This window comes from Stegostoma tigrinum, chromosome 14 (genome assembly GCF_030684315.1).
Source record: "Stegostoma tigrinum isolate sSteTig4 chromosome 14, sSteTig4.hap1, whole genome shotgun sequence".
Lineage (NCBI taxonomy): Eukaryota > Metazoa > Chordata > Chondrichthyes > Orectolobiformes > Stegostomatidae > Stegostoma > Stegostoma tigrinum.
Window position 1 is genome coordinate 4,943,956 of NC_081367.1, and position 24,078 is coordinate 4,968,033.

At 45.5% G+C, this 24,078-nt stretch overlaps 1 long non-coding RNA gene across 2 annotated transcripts; it reads left to right on the forward strand.

Annotated features, from left to right (window-relative positions):
• Positions 1-22,713, forward strand: LOC125457423 (uncharacterized). Of its 2 annotated transcripts, none has more exons than XR_007248628.2 (4): positions 1-49; positions 1,545-1,827; positions 15,264-15,325; positions 22,520-22,713. It is a non-coding gene; the product is annotated as an uncharacterized LOC125457423 (long non-coding RNA). The 2 variants fall into 2 exon arrangements; XR_007248629.2 differs by having other exon boundaries at positions 1,545-1,776.
• The last annotated feature ends 1,365 nt before the right edge of the window (positions 22,714-24,078 follow it).

Sequence of the window (24,078 nt, forward strand, 5' to 3'; positions counted from 1 at the left end):
ACAAGGGGCTGTGCACAGAGAGAGAATATGTGAATGAAGAGAGAGAGAGGTAGGTAGACAGACAGACAGACAGTAGGGGTGTGCGGTGGAGGAGGAGAGAATGAAGGAAATAAGGAGAGGGAGGGCATGAATTAATGAAGGAAGGAAGGAAGGAAGGAACGAACGGACGGAGGGAGGGAGGGAGGGAGGGAGAGAGAGGGAATGAAGGAAGGAAATAAGGGAGAGAGAGGGGGAGGAAATGAATGAATGAATGAAGAGAGAGGAGGTAGACGGAAAGGCTGAGAGAAGTAAGGAGTGAGGTGATTAAGATAGGGGAATAGCAAGAGAGAAGGAGGTGAGAGGAAGGGAGAGATAAAGCAACATTGTTTACAGTTGAACACCAAAACAGACCTACTGTCCGAGGTGTACGAAAGCTAGTCCCACCCTGGCTGCTTTATAAAGGGTTTAGGTGATGAGTTCTAGCTGGGCAGACCATCACCTGTTATCAAGTTCATTACCCAATGAGCTCCGTAGGGAGATTAATTAGGGATTCCCCATGTATGTGGTTGGGGTTATCACGTCTGTCCCCTTCCAAGTCCAAGGGATCCCCTCACTTCTTTGACCATGTTGCTCCACCCTCAGGCCCCATTCCTGTTGCTGTCTTGGGTTTGGTTGGAGGTGGTGAGTGCTAAGTAGGTGAAGACAGCAAGAGGTTGCCAATGGTGGTATGTGCTGAAATAATCACTTGTGTAGAGAGCTAACAAAGCTGGTGGGCATGTCTTTTTTTGAGGCTTTCTGCCGATTTTGACTATGTTTGACACCACTTCTGATTTTTAAGGATAAGCCCTGGAATCCATGGAGAGCCATCACTGAAGCCCCTGATGTGGACTCTGCCTGGCCTATTCTTGTGGCTCCTTTTCCGGGCTTCTTATTTTACTTCAGCCTTGTCCCATTGCCCATCCCCAAGCTTGGGAAAGTCAGACTAAGCCTAGTCCGAAGCTGTCACCCCCATCAGTCATTCTGCTGGGGCTACTCACGTCAGCATATGCAGGGTTGGCCTGTAGTTGAATAGGAAACTGACAAGGTTCATTTCCAAAGAGCCCTGTAGCTTGCTTTCTCATGTTACTTTTGAAAACCTGGAACACCTGTTTCAGCAAGCTTTTTTCAGGATGACTGGTAGGGTACCATGTGGATGTGCCTTACCTGTTTGTTTTCACAAAGGTCTGAAACAACCTCCCCCCGCAACTGGGAAATGGGGTCCCATTGTCTCTTATAGACAATGGGTATATCATGGCTACTAAAGGATTGGCACAGCTTTTCTATGGTGTTGTAAAAGGTTGTAGAAGTATTCGGTGCATTTCAATTCATTTTGAATGGCTGTTGATAAGAATTAAGAATATATCCCTCATGATTTTCTAAACCTCTATAACGTTACCTTTCAACCTCCTGCACTTCAGTTAAAAAGAAGGCCCAGCCTTTATAACTCCAAACCTTCCAAACCCAGCAACATTCTGGTAAATCTCTTCTGAACACTCTCTAACCTAATAATATCCCTCCTATGACAGGGTGACCAGAACTTGACAGTGTTCCAGAAGAGGCCTCATCAACATCCTGTACAACCTAATGTTTGTCTCTGTGTGTGTCCCAAGGACCAGACTATAGAGCACAGAGTTCTGCATCATGGAGCTGCTCGGGATGAACGCCAACAAAAAGCCTCCGAACTTCCTTTGCCTCTGGAATGTTCCTTTACAATGTGTTGTCTCAGCCTCCCTGCAGCCAATTTGAGGGCAACCTAAGGTTGGTTTAGACTGTGAGCTGGCTGCTTTCGATGTCAGTGCATTCCACAGTGTAAGTCTATGCTTCCAGAGCAGCTTGCCAGAGATTTCAGAGTGGTACCACAAAGGTCATCAGGGGTTGTCCAACATCAATATCATGTTAGGTACCTGCTCTGATTTCCAAACTCAGTCTACTCAGTGTCGAACTTACTTGCTGTGATAATCAGCTGAACATTAATGAGGTCAGTTGTGCCTCATTAACAAGATGTTTTGCTGTTCCAGCTCCACACTGTGTTACCTCTGACTCTAGCACTGGTAGTTCTCACTGTCTCTGATGAGTTTAAACAACTATATTCCCCTTTAATTGGCAATTCAATGCTGCCTAGCATGATCCTCGCCACGCTACTTGTGAAAAGTTGAAAAAAACAGAGTAAAGGGGCTTTCTTGTGGTGCACTGGTAGCACTGCTACCCCTGGACGGAGGGGCCTGGTTTAAGTTCCCCCCTGCTCCAGAGGTGTGTAATAACATCTCTGAACAGGTTGATTAGAAAATTAGGTTAAATAAAGAAAAACAGAGTTAGATGCTGCCATGTGAAAACAAGCCTCAGTAAACTTCTTGTCCAAATTTTGCCACAGCTCACGTGGTTCAGACTCCTATTGGATTCCATTGTCTGCTTGAGGCAAACACCAGATCAATATTTATGAAAACCCTATCTGACTGCAGTCATCCTCACTCTGTCCTTTCTGGGCTGTGTGACCTATCAATATAAAACTCCATTTAATGTTTCTTGATATCTGGCTTTGCAAAATTTCACACTTTACAACTTCATTCCCATTCACACTTGAAGGTTTCACCTGCTTCCAGCATTTCATCAACCTCCCAGAATGTTTAATTCCAGCTCCCCGTTGCTGATTTTATAAAAGATTCTGCTGCAAAACCGCAGATCTTAAATTTAGAAAGAGGTGAGGAACCAGGACCAAAAGAAATGCAGGGTGAATTGTTAGCAACAGTTGGCTCATCGTCAAGAATTGTGAATTAAATGCAGTCCTGCATACTACTTCAGGCAGCATCTTCAGATCACAACAATGGCAAATAACTAGATGCATTTAGATTTACCTCAAACAATTCTAAGATTTTAGCAAACAGCAGACTCCCCTCTTTGCAAGGCTAGCCAAACATTTCCCTCCTGAAATAAAAGGCTGGCGATTATAACTATGATACCAAACAGGTCTCTGCAACAAGCACTTAACATATAATTTTAAATCCCCTTTATACCTGACATACTATATAACGTTCAGATGTTCCAATGTTTCAGCGTCTATGTCTTTAAGTCTTTAAAGTTAGGACTGAAATGATGATAAAATAGGAACTGCAGATGCTGGAGAATCCCAGATAACAAAATGTGAAGCTGGATGAACATAGCAGGCCAAGCAGCATCTTCAGCTGTGTTCATCCAGCATCACACTTTGTTATCCACATTAGCAGACAGCCACAGGCTCACCATAAATAACTCTGAGCAAATAACTGTTGATTGGATATCAATATTGACATTTAAGAGGCATCCGGGCAAATTTTGCTTTTTTTTTTTGCAGTGACCCTGTTGTCAACAATTTCCATTAAGTGTAGAGATAAACCTCTACGATACCTGAAAACGTTCCACTGTAAGTACCGTCTCCCTGGCATTGCCCTGCCAGTTCTCTCAGTCTGATACCTCCTGCTGGTCAGTGATTTATGTTGCAGAGAAATGAACAGCTTTCAAACAGACTTCCACAGCGCAAGTGAATGGGAGAAACAGGATTGGGGCTGAGTGGGGACATCCTAAACCTGATGTCTCGTGAGTCTGCCCTACCTGCTTCAGCCTTTTGAAGGGGTAGTAAGGGATAGAGCTGGGTAAAAGCCAGTGGAGAGAGCAGCAATTAGATGATATGGAGAAGATTGGAGATGGTTTCTGAACAACATTATTGCTGACCGACAGCACTCAGGTCGAATGGCTTGTTCCCCTGCTATGGAAATCCATCTAGTAGCCTACAGATGGAGGCTTTGAATACAGTTGTCCCTTTTACCAGGGGGTAAAACTAAAAATACAGACAGACCAACCCCAATAGGTGCATCCTCATCATTTTGTTTGGTGTCAGTGCATCCTGAAGCAGGGATGTGGGTATGAATGTGAATTTCAGTGGGTAACTAATTAAACAGAGGAAGCAATAGCAGAAAAACATGCGGGAGAGTCGGCTTTTTCTCTTTAATGCTCCCAATCCTGTCTCTTTTAATAAATAAGCAAAAATACAGTGGACGTTGAAAACCTGAAACAAAAACAGAGAATGCTGGAGAAACTCAGCAGGCTGGCAGCATCGGTGGAGAAAGAGAAACAGAGTTAATGTTTTGTGTCCAGTGACCCTTCTGCAGAACTGAAGAAATTCTGAAGAACTAGGTCATATCAGACTCAAAACGTTGACTCTGTTACTCACTCTCGACAGACGCTGCCTGACCTGCTATCACTGTTAATATTGCACGCTGTTACCCCTTCCATCATTATCCTGCCTTCTACCCCCTTACCACTTTGTCCTGGCTCCAGCCTTCCTCCCTTTTCTAGCCTCCATACTTGTGTTTATTGCATTTCTAGCTTTTTTATGATTCTGGAATAAGGTCACTGACCTGGAGTGCTAATCCCTTTTCTCTCTCCACACATACCACTGACCTGTTAAATATTAGAATCAGAGACTGTCTTCAGAATGAGTCCGTAGGTGGCTGTACACTCTGATACATCTACCACAGGCCATGTTACACTTAGGGCAGAAGGTGGTTGTGGGAAGGCGTGGGTGGGACATTGGTTTGGCAGAGCGCTCCTTTCACTTTTTCCGCCTGGCTTCCGCTTTTTCCTAAAGGCAAGCCTCAAGGTGCACAATGCCTTCAAGGATGCTCCTCCTCCATTTTCGACTGTCTCAGGCTAGTGATTCCCAGGTTTGTGTGGGAATGCCGCACTTCCCCAGTGAGGCCTTGAGGGTATCACAGGAGCATTTCCTCTGTCTACCTGGAGCTCACCTGCCATTTCGAAGCTGGGAGTAGAGCACCTGTTTGGGGAGTCTCGTGTCAGTCCTGCAGACGATGTGCCCAGCCCATTGTAGCTGATCAAGGGTGGTCAGTGCCACGATGCAGGCCTGGTTGAGGATGTTGCTGTTGGTGTGCCTGACTTCCCAGCAGATTCACAGGACCTTGCTCAGGCAGCGTTGATGATATTGCTCGAGCACCTTGAGACTATCCACGTCTCAGAGCAAAGTAATAGGGCAGGAACCAACCGAGCTTTGTAATCCATGAGTGTCGTGTCGGATCTGATGTTGTTGTCCTTAAACACCCTGTGGCTAAATGCTGCACCGACACATAAGCAGACAGCCACAAGGTCACTGAAAATGACTCAATATCAGTGTTGATCGGGTATAAATGCTGACATCTTATACTCAGAGGGGCAGATTTTACGCTTTTTATTGCAGTGATGCCATCATCAGCAATTTCCATTCAGTGCAGAGATAAAGCTCTACGATACCTGAAATCATTCCACTGTACGTACCATCTCCCTGGCATTGCCTCCCAGTTCTCTCAGTCTGATACCCCCTGCTGGTCAGTGATTTTATGTTGCAGAGAAATGAACAGTTTTCAAACAGACTTGCACAGTGCACAAAGTGTGGAGCTGAATGAACACAGCAGGCCAAGCAGCGTCTTAGGAGCACAAAAGCCTCAGGCCTAGACCCTTCAGGCCTGAAACGTCAGCTTTTGTGCTCCTAAGACACTGCTTGGCCTGCTGTGTTCATCCAGCTCACACTTTGTTATCTCGGATTCTCCAGCATCTGCAGTTCCCATTATATCTCTTGCTCAGTGCAAGTGAATGTAAGAAACAGGATTGGGGCTGTGTGGGGACATCCTAAACCTGATGTCTGGTGAGTCTGTCCTACCTGCTTCAGCTCTTTGAAGGGTTAGTAAGGGATGCAGCTGGGGAAAAGCCGGTGGAGACAGCAGCAATCAGATGAGATGGAGAAGGTTTCTGTACAACATTATTGCTGACCTAGAGCACTCAGGTCAAATGGCTTGTTCCCCTGCTATGGAAATTCATCTAGTAGCCTACAGATAGAGGCTTTGAATACAGTTGGCCCTTTTACCAGGGGAGGGGGAAGCTGAGAATACAGGTCCCTCCCCAATAGGTGCATTCTCATCATTCTGCATTCTGGTTGGTGTATGAATGTGAATTTTAATAGGTAACTGGTCAGGCAGCGTTGCCTGAGCGCTGAACATTTCTCTTTAATTGTCCCAATCCCGTCTCCTTTATTCAGAAAGCAAAAATACTGTGGCTGATGGAAATCTGAAACAAAAACAGAGGAACTCAGCAGGCCTGGCAGTTTCAGTGGAAAGAGAGAAACAGACTTAATATTTCTAGAGATAATGGGAACTGCAGATGCTGGAGATTCCAAGATAATAAAATGTGAGGCTGGATGAACACAGCAGGCCAAGCAGCATCTCAGGAGCACAAAAGCTGACGTTTCGGGCCTAGACCCTTCATCAGAGAGGGGGATGGGGGGAGGGAACTGGAATAAATAGGGAGAGAGGGGGAGGCGGACCGAAGATGGAGAGCAAAGAAGATAGGTGGAGAGGGTGTAGGTGGGGAGGTAGGGAGGGGATAGGTCAGTCCAGGGAAGACGGACAGGTCAAGGAGGTGGGATGAGGTTAGTAGGTAGCTGGGGGTGCGGCTGGGGGTGGGAGGAAGGGATGGGTGAGAGGAAGAACCGGTTAGGGAGGCAGAGACAGGTTGGACTGGTTTTGGGATGCAGTGGGTGGGGGGGAAGAGCTGGGCTGGTTGTGTGGTGCAGTGGGGGGAGGGGATGAACTGGGCTGGTTTAGGGATGCAGTGGGGGAAGGGGAGATTTTGAAACTGGTGAAGTCCACATTGATACCATATGGCTGCAGGGTTCCCAGGCGGAATATGAGTTGCTGTTCCTGCAACCTTCGGGTGGCATCATTGTGGCAGTGCAGGAGGCCCATGATGGACATGTCATCAAGAGAATGGGAGGGGGAGTGGAAATGGTTTGCGACTGGGAGGTGCAGTTGTTTGTTGCGAACTGAGCGGAGGTGTTCTGCAAAGCGGTCCCCAAGCCTCCGCTTGGTTTCCCCAATGTAGAGAAAGCCGCACCGGGTACAGTGGATGCAGTATACCACATTGGCAGATGTGCAGGTGAACCTCTGCTTAATGTGGAATGTCATCTTGGGGCCTGGGATGGGGGTGAGGGAGGAGGTGTGGGGACAAGTGTAGCATTTCCTGCGGTTGCAGGGGAAGGTGCCGGGTGTGGTGGGGTTGGAGGGCAGTGTGGAGCGAACAAGGGAGTCACGGAGAGAGTGGTCTCTCCGGAAAGCAGACAGGGGTGGGGATGGAAAAATGTCTTGGGTGGTGGGGTCGGATTGTAAATGGCGGAAGTGTCGGAGGATAATGCGTTGTATCCGGAGGTTGGTAGGGTGGTGTGTGAGAATGAGGGGGATCCTCTTGGGGCGGTTGTGGCGGGGGCGGGGTGTGAGGGATGTGTCGCGGGAAATGCGGGAGACGCGGTCAAGGGCGTTCTCAATCACCGTGGGGGGGAAGTTGCGGTCCTTAAAGAACTTGGACATCTGGGATGTGCGGGAGTGGAATGTCTTATCGTGGGAGCAGATGCGGCGGAGGCGGAGGAATTGGGAATAGGGGATGGAGTTTTTGCAGGAGGGTGGGTGGGAGGAGGTGTATTCTAGGTAGCTGTGGGAGTCGGTGGGCTTGAAATGGACATCAGTTACAAGCTGGTTGCCTGAGATGGAGACTGAGAGGTCCAGGAAGGTGAGGGATGTGCTGGAGATGGCCCAGGTGAACTGAAGGTTGGGGTGGAAGGTGTTGGTGAAGTGGATGAACTGTTCGAGCTCCTCTGGGGAGCAAGAGGCGGCGCCGATACAGTCATCAATGTACCGGAGGAAGAGGTGGGGTTTGGGGCCTGTGTAGGTGCGGAAGATGGACTGTTCCACGTAACCTACAAAGAGGCAGGCATAGCTGGGGCCCATGCGGGTGCCCATGGCCACCCCCTTAGTCTGTAGGAAGTGGGAGGAGTCAAAAGAGAAGTTGTTGAGTGTGAGGACGAGTTCCGCTAGGCGGATGAGAGTGTCGGTGGAGGGGGCCTGGTCGGGCCTGCGGGACAGGAAGAAGCGGAGGGCCTTGAGGCCATCTCCATGCGGAATGCAGGTGTACAGGGACTGGACGTCCATGGTGAATATGAGGTGTTGGGGGCCAGGGAATTGGAAGTCCTGGAGGAGGTGGAGGGCGTGGGTGGTGTCACGGACATAGGTGGGGAGTTCCTGGACCAAAGGGGAGAAAATGGAGTCCAGATAGGTGGAGATGAGTTCGGTGGGGCAGGAGCAGGCTGAGACGATGGGTCGACCAGGGCAGGCAGGTTTGTGGATTTTGGGAAGGAGATAGAAACGGGCTGTGCGGGGTTGGGGAACAATGAGGTTGGAGGCTGTGGGTGGGAGGTCCCCTGAGGTGATGAGGTCATGAATGGTGTTGGAGATGATGGTTTGGTGCTCGGGTGTGGGGTCATGATCGAGGAGGCGGTAGGAGGTGGTGTCGGAGAGTTGGCGTCTGGCCTCGGCGATGTAGAGGTCAGTACGCCATACTACCACTGCGCCACCCTTGTCTGCGGGTTTGATGGTGAGGTTGGGGTTGGAGCGGAGGGAGCGGAGGGCTGCCCGTTCTGCGGGGGAGAGGTTGGAGTGGGTGAGAGGGGTGGAGAGGTTGAGGCGGTTAATGTCTCGACGGCAGTTGGAGATGAAGAGGTCGAGGGAGGGCTTCCTCTCACCCATCCCTTCCTCCCACCCCCAGCCGCACCCCCAGCTACCTACTAACCTCATCCCACCTCCTTGACCTGTCCGTCTTCCCTGGACTGACCTATCCCCTCCCTACCTCCCCACCTACACCCTCTCCACCTATCTTCTTTGCTCTCCATCTTCGGTCCGCCTCCCCCTCTCTCCCTATTTATTCCAGTTCCCTCCCCCCATCCCCCTCTCTGATGAAGGGTCTAGGCCCGAAACGTCAGCTTTTGTGCTCCTGAGATGCTGCTTGGCCTGCTGTGTTCATCCAGCCTCACATTTTATTATCTTAATATTTCTAGTCCAGTGATCCTTTTACAGAACTGAGGAAATTCTGAACAGTGGCTGATATTGAACTCAAAACAGTAACTCTGTTTCTCTCTGCCCACGATGCTGTATGACTTCCTATCTCTGTTAATATTGCAGGTTGCTACCGCTTTCATCACTATTCTGCCTTCTACCCCCTCACCACTTTGTCCTGACCTCCGCCCTTCTCATTTTCCTAGCCTCCGTACTTGCATTAATTGCAGCTCTAGACTTTTTGTGGTTCTGGAATAAGGTCACTGACCTGGAGTGCTAATCCCTTTCTCTCTCTACACATGCCACTGAACTGTTAAGTATTAGAGTTGTAGAAACAGGGCCTTCGGCCCAACTCGCCCATGCCAACCAGTTTTCCTAAACTGAACTTGTCCCATGTGCCTGCATTTTGTGCACATCCCTATAAACATTTCCTATCCATGTGCCTGTCCAAATGCCTTTCAAATATTGTAGTAGTAGCAGCCTCCACCACTTCCTTTAGCAGCTCTTTCCATATACTCACTGCCTGCTGTCTGAAAAAGCTGCCCCTCAGGTCCCTTTTAAATCTTTCCCCTCTTACCTTACATCCGTGCTTCTAGATTTGGGCTCCCCTACCGTGGGGAAAAGACCTTGGCTAATCACCTTATCTATGCCTCTCACAAGCTTCCTACCCTCAAGGGAAAACAAAATACCAGCCTATCCATCCTCTCCTTGTAACTCAAACTCTGCAGTCTGAGTAACATGCTTGCAAATTTTTTTGCACCTTTTCCAGTTTAATAACATCCTTCCTATAGGAGAATGACTGGAGTTGTACTCAGTACTCCGAATATGGCCTCATTGTGTCTTGTACAGCCATAACATGACATCCCAACTTCTCTACTCAACACACTGACTGATGAAAGCAAGTGTGCCAAATGCCTTCTTCACCAGCCTGTTTATCCGTGACACCAAAGTACTTCCAGCTTACAGTTTACTGTTTGGATTAAGCACGCTGGTGAATTTTCACTGTACTCCAACTGGAGTCAATGTATTCTTTCTAACATTAAACAGCTGTGGCAAAATGTCCTCTCCGTTACCAGCTAGCCCTCTCTAAATTACAAATCCAGCAGCAGCATCAGAAAACAGGTCCTCTCCTGGGATTGGAGACCCCTGGGGCAGGTTGCAGAGGCTTACAGTATCACTGCCATCAGGATCACAACCACTGGGGACCCTGGGTATGCAGAGGGAGCCAGTCCAGAGCTTCATGGGGTGGATTGTCCCTCAGTGAGCCTCTTCGTGCAATGCCATAACTATCAAACGCCAACCAAATGACTCTCCCTCCACATCTGAGACCAAAAATCCCCAAGAGTGCACAAGCAGCTTCTACATGTTCCCCAAGTGGCGATTGACTTATCCGCTTCTGGTGGGTGTGTGTGTGTGTGAGAGAGTTTGTTTGTGTGTGAGTGAGTGTGTGTGTGTGTGCATGCGCATGTGTGTGCACCTGTGTGTGAGAGAGTGTGTTTGTGTGTGTGGGTTTGCCTGTGTATGTGTGTGTGCGCACTTGTCTGTGTGTGAGATGTGTGTGCATGTGTGAATGGGTGGACGGATGGGTGTGTATGTGTGTGTGTGTGTGTGTGTGTGTGTGTGTGTGCGCGTGTGCGCACGTGTCTGTGTGTGAGATGTGTGTGCATGTGTATGGTAGGGCTGTGTGTGTGTGTGTGTGTGTGTGTGTGCGCGCGCGCGGATCTGCACGTGTTTGTGTTTATGTGAGTGGGTGTGAAAGGCAGGTATGTGTCTGTCTGTTTGTGTAGCTGTGTGCTTGTGTGTCTGTGTTCTTGTGTGTTTTTGTGAGAGCTTGTTTTTGTCTGTGTGGAAGGGGGAGTTGAGCATGTGAGCTTGTGTGTGTGTAGGTTAGTGTGAATGTGTATGAGTGTGTTGGTGTGTGCGTAGGGTGGTGGGTCAGTCAGGGGCACTATCTAAATGCAAAAACAGAGGTGAGTGGGAAATCTGGAACTCACCTCCCCCAGGCGGCTGTGGAGGCTATAATCTAATCCCGACATTGATTGGCTTATGTGTGTGAGATAGTGAAGTGAAATGGAATTGCGGTACAGATAGGTCGGGATCTATGCCTGTGCCTGAGCTGGATTTAACGATTGAATGGCCTGCTGTTTCCGTGTTCCCAATTAGCATCATGTTTCTCCTCTTTGCATACACTGATGAGACATGAATATCCAGTTTGCATTTCAGGTGTGGTGCTGTGTCACACTTACAAAGGGCCCTTGCAGCATTTGGGTAACAAACTTTTTTAACAACCCACAGCCGCTCACAATCTCATTGCTTCCCTTCCCTCTGATTTGCAAGAATGGCCTTCAGGATGAGATACTTCAGCTCTGGGAAAGATCGAAGAAGTTGGGGTTGTCTTCCCTGAAGAGAAAGCTAAGAGAAGTTTACAAAACCATGTGGATCCTGGACAGAGCGGACAGGGAGAAACTGTTCCCACTTGTAAACTGATTGAGGACCAGACGGCACAGTTTTAACGTGTCTTGCAAACAAAGAAACAGTGTTTTTAAAATAATCCCTACTGTATGGAAACAGGCCCTTCAGCCCGACAAGGCTATACCAGCCCTCTGAAAAGGAGCTGAGCCCCTCCCTGTAACCCTACACTCTTCATGGCTGACCCACCTAACCTACACATCCCTGGACACTATGGGCAATTTAACACGGCCAACCCACCGAACCTGCACATATTTGGACTGTGGGAGGAAACCGGAGCACCCACAGGAAACCCACACAGACAAGGGAAGAATGGGCGAACTCCACACAGACAGTCGTCTGAGGGTGTAATCGAACCGAGGCCCCTGGTGCTGTGAAGCAGCAGTGCTAACCACTGAGCCATAATATAAGGCAGAGAATTTTCACACAGCGAGTAGTTAGAGTCTGGAATGCACTGCCTGGAAATATGATGCAGGCAGGTTCAAGTGAAGCATTTCAGGAGAGTGGTGGATGTTTTTTCAGTAGAAATAACGATCAACTTTACAAGTTAAAGGGGGAGGAGGTTGGCACTAAATTAAAATGCTCACAGAGTCAATGCTGGCATCATGGGCCACTGGCCTTCTTCTGAACCAGAGCAATTCTGTGAAAAGCTTTAGCAAGTTTTAGGGCCAAAGGCACCGGTTCACCAAAGCCAAGCTATACTCCCCACATCTTTACCAGAGCTCATGTCTCAAATCACTCATAAACTATATCCCACAATGTGATGGTTCTGCTTCTAACCAGCAAGCATCAAGGGATTGATTCCCTAAATAAAGCCAACTCCACCACAGCTGGTGAGCTGATTCCGATCTGACCAGATTGCAGGGAGGGAAAGCAAGCCTTGAACTTAGAGATCTTCCTTTGTTGAACAGCAGGAGAGGTGTGAAAGACAGTGAAATCCTTTAAACTGTGATCGTACCACACAATGAAAAACACAAAGTGAGAAATGGATACCTCAGTCCTGTTGTTGATGTCGATGATTTTTCAACTGACCAGAATGATAACATTTGATATTGTGCAGCAGTCAGTGACCAGGCATTAACAAAAACAGAAATTGCTGGGAAAATAACCCTTCATAAGGATCAAAAACAAAGAGAAAAGCTCAGCATCTGTGGAGGAGAAAACAGAGTTAACGTTTCAGATCTGGGGACCCTTCCTCAAATGCGCATAAGGGTCACTGGACTCAAATTATTAACTCTGTTTCCATCCCTCTTGGTGCTGCCAGAGTTTCTCCAGCAATTTCTGGTTTTGTTTCAGATCTCCAGCAAATGCAGTTATTTTGTTGACCAAACATCGTCGGTTCATACTGCCATCTATTGCTGGGCAAAAGATTTGCAGCAAGTAATTACATCTCAAAAGTCAGAACTGCTTTCTGGGGAAGGGGCATTTGCTGCTCCCAGCTTTTACAGGAAACTTTTTTGTGTGAATGCATTCCCTGGATGATGGCCATGTATAGCAGCTAGTGCTTTGAAAGTACACTGTGAAAGGTCTGATGTTGTTTTCAGTTGACCCTCAGGTGAAAACCACTGCCATGTTAGTAAATAGTCTGGGAGCTAGCAGATAGCCTTGCTCAAGACCACTTCAGAGTGTGTGAAGGCCTCTGTTTCAGAATGCTCTTTGATAACAGTTGCAGCCACGTCACCATGAAGCAGTCGCAGGATTGTGGTGAAGATCTTCACACATCCAAACCTTTGGAGGACAATGCGCAGAACCTCACGATTTACTGGGTCAAACACTTTGGTCAGGTTGATGAAGCCGATCAAAGCCCTGGGTTATCTCCTGGTCATTATTCCTACACGGTCTCATGTGAAGACCCTGCAGAATCCCCATCATAGAACATTCCAAAGGAATTGCCGGGAAACTGAATTTACAGCAAGAACCCTACAACCTCACGTTATCCACCGTCCCCCGCCACCAGGCCTAATGCCCAGCTGCCAGGCAGATCACATGCCCAGGGATCTGTGAGTCAAGAATCCATCTATTCAGTCACAAGAAGACCCCAACACCAAAGCTGGTATCAGAGGGCCTGCATGTGGCAGAGTGGTAGTGCCCCTACACCAAGACTGGGAGGCCCAGGTTCATGTCCCACCTGCTTCTACAGGTGTGTAATAACATGTCTGAACAGGTTAGTTAGAAAAATATGTTAAATTAATAAAGAAATTGGGCAGTATCAGAGAGCCCTCTGGTGGCACAGTGGTTGTAGAGGCCTTGGTTCAAATCCTAGCTGCTCTGGTGGTATGCTGTAGCACTTCTTTAAAAAAAACTGCTACGTGGTTTCAGAAGGTGCTATTCACATTTACTTATGATGGTTGTTGCTTTGAGTGGAGTAAACAAGTTGTACTCCAGTGAGGGTTTAATACACTATAACCAGCAAATTTGAGTTTGATGTTCAAGCAAATTAACAAGAAGAGGACCCACTACCCACTATGTAAAGAACCAATGTCATATACAAGATTCCCTGCAAAGATGCGACAAACACTACATTGGACAAACAGGAAGGAAATTAACCACAAGGGTACACGAACTTCAGCTGGCAACAAAGAGACACGACCAATACTCATTCATCTCCATCCACATGGATAAGGAAAACCACAAATTTGATTGGGACAACACCAGGATCCTGGGACAGGCAAAGCAGAGACATTTGGGAATTCCTAGAGGCCTGGTTCTCCACTCAGAAAGCCAACAATAAACACATAGAGCTAGACCACATAAAGAATAAGAAGCAAGGTAATCCAGCTCAGTGGACACCAGAGTTTAAATAACAGATGGGAAAACACAATGGCGCTTCATCAGAGGCTGCACTGATGATGTTACCCAGCAGGTTAATGAAACATCTGCAGAGCAACAATGAACCAACTTGGCGAATGAACCAACCACAACGTCCACAACCCAAGCTACAAATCTACTCCAAAATTTATTACCTTTGATTAACAAGAAATGATCAACCTCACATTTAAAATTATCAACTGGTCTACCATCAGTTGCAAAGTGCAAACCAGAGTTCCAAACATCTACCTGTGTGTGTGTGTGTGTGTGTGTGTGTGTGTGTGTGTGTGTGTTTGTGTGTGTGTGTGTGTGTGTGTGTGTGTACATTGTTATTGGACAACGCAACAAATTGATGAGAGGACTCAGAAAAGCACATCTTATCACTATGAAATCTAAAACAAATTCTGGTGGATTACAAACATCTCCAAACTTTATACAACTTATTACAACATACATATTACATTCTAAGCTATCTTCTCACTGTCTTTTAAAGGCATTATCTATATTTTATTCAAGGCTGATATTATCCTGCCGATAGTGTGGTTTCTATGCTCACAGCATTGACTGTCTGTCTTGTTTGTTATCAATGTTTTGTACGACCGTAACTCCCACTTGCTTTTCTGGCTTTTCTGTTTCTGTCAATATGACTAAAGCTTCAATCTTTAACTAACCTAACCCTCAAAGCGTTTCCTAAGTTTAATTCTGAAAAATCTGTTGCTAATTTTAGGCTATACTCTATAGACTGAAACTTCTGAAACACAGGAACCAGTTCCTCTTGTTCAACCAATCATGTCTCTTTGACTAATCTTAAACATCAATCAAGTTGCCCCTGAGCATTCATAGCTTAGGCCAGGGGGAATCCAAGTATCATTCTTTTTGAAGCCAATATGATTCTTCCTAAAATGTGATACCCAAAATTGCTCACAGCAAGTCCATGTGTGGTCTAACCAGGGCTTTGATTAGCTAAAATGTGACTTCAATATCTTGAATTCTAATCCTCTTGCATTGGTTTTTTGACTATTTGCCATAGCTGTCTACAATTTCATTGACAATTGACATCATTTTCAGGTTTAAAGGTGCCCGGTGCAGCAAGGAGAGAGTGTGCTACTGGGAAAGTTGTTGCATTTCAGGTGAGATTCTAAACTGAAGCCCAATCCGCCTTCTTAAATGTCATAAATAACCCCCTGGCACAGTTCCAAAGAATGACGTGGAAGTTCCACCAGCCCAATATCTACCCCTCAATCAACATCAGAAAGAACTTTGATTACTATCACACTGCTGTTGGTGGGAGGTTGGTGAGTACGTAATGATGCTATAGCACAGATAAAGGCCCTTCAGCCCTTTCAGTCTGCACCAGTCAAAAACAACCAACTAACTAACCTTTAAAAAATACTTTGATGAACACTAGAAGTGTCATGACACTCATGGCTATTGATCTAGTGCAGGAAAGTGGGACAAGTGTAGGTAGCAGTGTACTTTTGGCAGTGCAGACTTGATGGGCTGAAGGGACTATTCTATACTGAACGATTCTATGAATCCTATTTTCCAGCATTTGCCTGTAGCTTTGTATGCTTAGTTTTTGCTAGTGCACATCTAAATAGTTTTTAAATGTGATGAGGTTTTTGCCTCTACTAGCTTTACAGGCAGTGAGTTCCAGATTCTCAGCATCCCCTGGGTGAAAATTTTCCTTGCATCCCCTCTAAACCTTCAGCTCCTCTCCAGAAAGATGTATCCCTGTCAGGTAGAAGAATTGTAAGAAGGGGATAATCCAACCGGTTAATAAGGGAAAAAGGATTGTAGGAAGTGAATAATCCAACAGGTTATGTACATAAGAACCAGGAGCAAGAGTAGGCCGTCCGGCCCTTCGAGCCTGCCCCGCCAGTCAATAAGATCATGGCTGATCTTTTTGAGACTCAGTTCCACTTACCCACCCACTCACCATAATGCTTAATTCCTTTACTGTTCTAAAATTTATCTAGCCTTGCCTTAGAAACATTCAGTGAGATAGCTTCAACCGCTTCACTTGCCTGGGAATTCCACAGAGTCACAACTCTTTGGGTGAAGAAATTCCTCCTGACCCTCCTACATCTGTTTCCCTTTATTTTGACGCAATGCCCCCAGTCCTAGTTTCACATGCTAGTGGAAACAACATTCCTGCCTCCACCTTAGCTATTCCCTTCATACACTTTTATGTTTCTATAAGATCTCCCCTCATTCTTCTGAATTCCAATGCCTACTCACTTTCTCCTCATAATCCAACCCTCTCAGCTCTGGAATCAACTGAGTGAACCTCCTCTGCACCCCCTCTAGTGCTAGTATATTTTTTTCTCAAGTAAGGAGACCAAAACTGCACACAATACTCCAGGTGTGGCCTCACTAGGACCCTATACAGTTGCAGCATAGCCTCCCTGTTTTTAAACTCCATCCCTCTAGCAACATCTATCCTACTTGCCTTTTTAATTACCTGTTGCACCTGCAATCCTACTTTTAGCAATTCATGCACAAGGACACACAAGTGCTGCAATTTTTTTACCATTTAAAACATAGTCCATTTTGCTGTTATTCCTACCAAAATGGATGACCTCACACTTATCAACATTGTACTCCATCTGCCAGACCTTTGCCCACTCACTTAGACTATCTACATCCCTCTGTAGACTTTCAGTGTCTTCTGCACAATTTGCTCTACCACTCATTTTAGTGTCATCTGCAAATTTTGACACAGCACACTTAGTCCCCAACTCCAAATCATCGATGTAAATTGTAAACAATTGCGGTCCCAACACTGATCAGGTAAGGTAAGGCTGGCATCAAATTGAAGTAAAAAGGCACAATGCAGCAAAGAATTAGTGATTAAACCAAAAGTTTAGAAGTGTACAATTGTCTTATCCCACTCACAAACTGAACCACGTATCTACTCTCTGACAATTCCCCTGGCTATATCAACCTTCCTGCTCCTTACAGGGGTAACACTGCTGCTGTTGAAATCAGTGTCTTCAATTCAAGACAGATTCATACCAATCCACAGATCGATTTTTAAAAACATAATATTTACATCACAAGTTCAGAACAATAAAGTTTCAGGTTTTGATTTTGATACATTTTGTGCAAATCCCTTTTTGCCCTCTGCTTTTACACCCTTTTGCTCCTCTTCAACTTTCCCATTTTCCAGGTTCTTTCCCTTTTGCCTGCTTTCTCTCTTGTGGTCTCTGAACCCTTTGTTCTAGAGGTGCTACAGCAAAGGTTCATGGGCCCTGGGACAAGAGGTTGTATGAAATGGGTCTATATCTCCAAAGTTTAGAATTGGTAGGTAGCTTTGTTCAAAGGTACTAGATTCTGAAAGAGCCTGACAGAGTTGAAATTGAACTGTTGCTTTGCCCTGGCTAGGAAAATTAGTCACAGTCTGACAGTTTAGGATTGAGATAGGGAGAAATTTCATTGGTCATTGTGAATCTATGGAATTTTCTACCCCAGAGAGTTGTGGATGGGTCATCATTGAATGCATTAAGAAATCAAGAGCTCTAGGATATGGATAGAAATATGGTACTCAAGCCCAAGGTCAGCTGTATTCAGATGCGGCAGAGCAGGCTCAAGGCTACATTTGGTCAAATCCTGCTCCTCTTTCTTGTGTTTTTGTGTTGTCCATAATTTTTTTTTGGAAAATAGAATATTTGTCCCTTAGAGGTATAAATTGAGCCTGAATCATGTTAGATTGTTTTCTGAACACAATGAAAATGATCTTCTGACATTTTACCAGGTTTGATATGGACACTCTCTGTCTATTGCTCTGAAGTAAGCCCCACCTACATTCAGAACTGTGTACTTGTCTCAAGCATATCCCCTATCAAATATTTTGCTAAATTCAGTAATATTATGATCACTGTTTGATAAATTCTCACATACCGTTACTATGCTAAACCAATCTGACCCATTGTTAAATACTACACAAATGTAATTTGCCCCATGTTCGAGGACAAATTGTAGCAGAAAACTGTCCCAGACACATTCAAGAATTTGACTTTCTGACTTGTGCTGCTTTACTGATCTCAATTTTAAAGAAGTTAAAATCCTTTCTTTGAAACTTCACTGCCCGTCTGCTTATCTGATTTGAGCAATTATATGATCTATTAGCACGCAGTTACCACCAAGAAGCTTTCCTTCCCGTCTGTCACCTGATAATGCAGGACACTGAATCTTGCTGAAAGCAAAAAGATGTTCCTGAAGCTTTTCAGCCCCTCTTAACTTAGCAGGAAAAATGTTACATTTCACTTGTGTGCAAAATTAATATGACAGGAGAGATGGGGGGTTAATTTGTTGGCAAGTACAGGCCATATTCCACCAGTTGCAAAACCCAGAGCAAAACATCTACTTCTGGGTGTGATTCTGCGAGTGGGTGACACTTGTTGAGCAGTCCTGAGTGTGTTAATAGCCAACTGACAGGCAATCTGAGACAATCAGTCGAGCCTCTAACGTGGCTCATTTACACACATTGGAACAGACTTAAGAACCCGTTTGTTCAATTAAAACAAAGAATGGCAGATGCTGAAAATCTGAAACTAACGCAGAAATTGCTGGAAAAGCTTAACAGTTCTGGCAGCATCTACTGAGGGAAAACAGACTCATACCAGACTCAAAATGTTAACTCTGTTTTCTCTCCACTGATGCCGCCAGCCCTCCTGAGTTTCCTTAGTATCTTCTGTTTTTGTTTAAGGAAATATTCAGGCTTTCCAACTTCCTTAAATTATCCAGGAACCTGGGGAGTCTATGGGACAACCTTATTTGCTCTGTGGCAATGCCTCAGTCAATCAGACTTCAATGACTAAGCATTCAATCCTGCTTTCTCCCGCAGTATAAATTGTTGTGCTTGTTTGAAATTTGACACTTTTGTGTTTGTCCTGATGAGAAAAAGCTTCAACAAACACATCCCTCTTTTTAGTGATATCTTGCGAGTCTTAAGTACTTTTTGTATGTATATTTGTAGTCTCCATTGCCTATTTACTATTCATTCTAATTTTTCCTCCCTCAAAATGATTGAAGTGAAATTATTCATCCTGATTTATAAGGCTACTCATTTTTCCTGACCTCAGAGAGATGCAAAGCTGGTGGTGATTAAATATGCCAAGATCCAAGGCCGTAGAGGGATTTGCAAACAAGGAAGCAAATTTTAAACTTAAGGTGTTGTTCAGCTGGGAGCCAGTGCATGCCACAGGAATGATAGGTGAATGGACCTTGGTGCAGTCAAGGACACCTACAGCAGATTTTTAATGATCTCAAGAGTGCAGAGGTTAAAATGTGAGAGATTAGCCTGGAGTGCATTGGAATCATCAAGAGTAAAGTTAACAAAGGTTTTGGATGAGTGATGTTTAATTGGAGAAATTTCTGTTTGTCTAATTCTAGATATCAGATAAACTTCCTTAAAGAGATTTAAGAAGTTTGGTGAGGGAGAACAATCCTTATCTAAACCAGTGTCAAATATTGTTCGTGAGGTTGTTGGTTTACAGATAATCCTCAACTTTACTCCAGCTAATTCCAGAACATTACATGGAATATTCATGAGACTGTGTCTATCTGTGTTTGTTTTATCATCTTTTTAATGTGGACCACAAATTGGGCTGGTTCCTATCAAGTGAAAACTCAATACATTGAAAATTTGGACTGTAACTTCTGATGCAGCATCGTTATTATCGCTGATATCTGTCTTATGTGACGGGTGTGCAACTTCTGGTGAACTGCTCACTGTGCTGAGTTTAATTGCTTAGTCATTGTTGTAATCATTACAGAATGATTACAGGACAGAGAGAGGATCATTCCACCCATTATGCCTACATTTGCTCTTCACATGACTAATGGCCATATTCCACTCACTCATCCTCTCCCTATAAGCTTCACAGCGTCCCTTCTCAGATAATTATCTCATGCCCTCTTGAAACACTTGATTGAACCTGTCTCCACCACACTATAAGGCAACATACTCCAAACCTCAACCAATTGCACAGGCTCTTTGTGTCATCCTCACCATTTGCCTTCCCACCTATTTTGTATCCTCTTCAAACAAAGCTATGCTACATTCACTTTCCCGGTCTATCCTACATGTGACTCCAGACCAACAGCATTGTATTGACTCTTAACTGCCCTCTGAAATAGCGCTAGTAAGACAATCACTTCAAGGGGCAATGAAGGGTGGGTAACACTGATAGTGCACTGCTGTCTGCCTAGATGATTATGCTTACGTTTCTGGAATGAGTCTAGAATCCGCTTTTACACAACCTTTCACAGTAGATGGCACTATGTTGTAGCAAATCAGTAGACAGTCATGTCAGGGTCAGCTCCAGTATCCATTGTAAAATGTATGTATAATTCAGCCAGTGACCTATTGCTCTAGAAACCTTCGCCTGCCTCAGAGAGTGAACTGTCACAGGTAATGCAGGTCAGTACTTTACACTGAGATCAGTGCTCCTCCCACCAAAGTTAAACTGGTTAGAAAGTTTTTAATACATGAGCCAAGATATTGAACAAATTATTTCACAATTGTGCAATCTTCCACTTAATCAGTTAGATACTTGACTCGGTTTTAAACTCTGTGGGGCATTGTGTTAATATTGAGAGCAAAGCTGGGAACTTGTTCACTCTTAATGCTCTATGGTTACTCAGCATGTGAATCTTGCAACTATTGTACACACTCAAAGGGCAAATTGACCTGTATATTCATGTCCAAGAAAACGCTGGGATCTAAAAGTCAAAGTACGCAGGGCTTGTGAGGGTCGTTGGGTCTCCAAAGAGTGGCCAAATGTGCAAGATTGTCCAGGATTCTCCTCAAATCAAAGACCAATCTCCTGGATACTGCTGTGAGCCACCCAGGAGAGAAATCTCAGGGACATAACAGTAAAAAACACTGATTACTGGCCTGACAAGTGACAAGTAACATTTGTGCCACACACATGCCAGGCAATGACAATTTCCACTAAGAGAGAATTTAACTGGCGCCCCTTGACATTCAATGGTATTACCATCTCTGACTCCCCCACTTCCAACATCCAGTGGGCTACCCTTGACCAGAAACTCTACTGGATTTTCCACATAAACACAGTGGCTACACGAGCAAGTCAGAGGCTAGAAATACAACAGTGAGTAACTCTGCTCCTGACTTCCCAAAATACACCCACCATCTACAAGGCAGAAGTCAGGAGTGTGATGGAATACTCCCCACTTGCCTGGATGAGTGCATCCCCAACAACACTCAAGAAGCTAGACAAAGCAGCCCGCTTGAATGGAACTGCACCCACAAACATTCACCACGTCCACCACCAATGCTTTGTACTACCTACAAGATGCACTGCAGGAATTCATCAAAGATCCTTAGACAGCACCTTCCAAATCCACAACCGCTTCTATCTAGTAGGACAAGGGCAGCCAACATATGGGAACGTCACCAGCTGTAAGTTCCCCTCCATGCCACTCGCCATCTTGACTTGGAAATATATTGCCATTCCTTCACTGTCGCTGGGTCAAAATCCTGGAATTCCCTCCCTAAAGGCTTTGTGGATCAACCCACAGGGCATGGATTGCACCAGTTCAAGAAGCCAGTTCACCACCACCTTCACAAGTGAATAAATTACGCTAATACTAGAGATGAAGAAAGGGTTGTGTGTGTGAGAGCCCAGAATCATTGAGCCAGGTAAATGCTCGCTGCGCTGGTGGGTTTGGTTGCATGTCGACAACCTCATCCACAACATGAGTTACAAATCTTTTCAAAAACTCAAAAGGTAACAAGGGATTCTGTTCACTCTCCGGCTGGTGTGGGAAGGTGGGGCACTGTGATGATCGACATGTCAGACAGCTAATGGCAGGAGAATGGGAGTGGGGCAGTGGAAGTGGGGATTGAGGTGATGAGATTTCCAAGACCGTGTCCAACCAGACTTCTCAACCCTACTCCAGGTCCTGAACATTTTTATTCTCCTATGTTCCTTGTCTTGCTGGCACAATTAACGAAAAATTTAATTCTTTCCCATCATGCCCCAACCCCAGACAGGATCAGGGAACGTTAATTGTATAATTAAAAGTTAAGGATATACAGGAGGGCACTTAAACCATAAGACATGTACCATTCAGCCCCTCAAACCTGTTCAGCCTTTCAATAAAATCATGGATGATCTGTGGCCTAATACCTAATTGGTATTTAGTAATTATGTATGCATGATGTAAGGCCTCTGGTGGTGTGGTGGTAGAGGTCCTACCTCTGAGTCGGGGGTCATGGTTTCAATTCCTATCTGCTCCTCAGTTTGTCATAACATCCTTGAACAGATTGATTTTTTTCTAATCTGCAGAGTATGATCAGAAGAGACGAAGGTTTGAAAACATGTATGAACAGATTCAAGGGCAGCTTCTTCCCCACTGTCACACACTCATAAATTGATCTCTCATATGTTAGAGTTGGCCTTTCTTTGCACCTTCTCTGTAGCTGTAACAATATATTTTGCATTCTATTCTATTGGCATAACATGTATATGTAGGTTATGATTGTCTGGTTAGCATGCAAAGCAATACTTTTCACTGTATCTCAGTAATGTGACAAATAAATCAAAATCAAATAAATCAAATCAAAAGATAGTTTCCACTGAATAGTTGGTATGGAGAGTGTTCTACATGGAAGTCCCTTGCATTCACAGACTCCCAAGCTGCCTCTCATTTCAATGACTTTAAGAAGTCTGTGTTTCACATCTCTGTACACTGGGTGAGGTCGCTACCTCTTTTTGACCACCCAGGGACTGTTTCTATTAGCACCCTGCAGCTTACCCCCATCCACACTTCTCAACACTTCTCATGTCTGTCCGCCTGGTGCAGAGTGGAGAGAATCGATATTTCAGAGGAGCTTCTCGTGGGCCTGACCAAGATGGTGAGAAGCAGATTCAGGCAGGAGGCATTTGAGGGTGTTGGCCAGCCTGGCTGCCTGATGTTCTGTGCTTATTTGGGTGGCATAGTGGCTCGGTGGTCAGCACTGCTGCTTCACAATGCCAAGTACCTGGGTTCCGTTCAACCCTCGAGTGACAGCCTGTGTAGAGTTTGCACATTCTCCCCCGTCAGCGTGGTGTGCTCCACTTTCCTCTCAGAGTCCAAACATGGCCAGGTTAGGTGGATTGGCCATGCTAAATTGCCCATAATGTACAGGGAAGTTCAGGCTAGGTGGGTTAGCCATGGGAAATGTAGGGATAGGATTGGGGTCCGGATGGGATGGTCTGCAGAGGGCCAGTACAGTCCCAATAGGCCAAAGGGCCTCTTTTGGCATTGTACAGATTCTGTCATTTGCTGTCTGCATGTGGGAAAGAGACCTGGTGATAACCACAGATATGTTTTAGGCCTAATGTGATTAGAATGGGTCTGGGTGGGGCTACTGGAGTAACTCTTCAACATCACAATTATATTTCAGTTTGATCGGTGATTGCCCTTGAATCAAAGCAGCTTTTGAGCTACATGAAGGAGGGGACTTGCATACCGAGGAGAAAACTCTGGTTGGAGCCATACCTGTCGCAAAGGAAGATGGTGATGGTTGTTGAGTGCCAATTAACTCAGCTGGACATGAGGTGATGGCATTCATGTTTTGTCATTAGGCTAGTAATCCAGAGAGCTCCACAATGTTCTGGGGATCTGGGTTAGAAAACAAACATGGCAGATGATGAAATTTGATTTTAATAAGATCCAGAATTAAGAGTCCGGTGTCAATTGTTATAAAATCCCATCTGGCTCACCAATGTCCTTTAGGAGGGAAAACCTGTGGTTATTAGAGATGATGGGAACTGCAGATGCTGGAGAATCCAAGATAACAAAGTGTGGAGCTGGATGAATGCAGCAGGCCAAGCAGCATCTCAGGAGCACAAAGGCTGACATT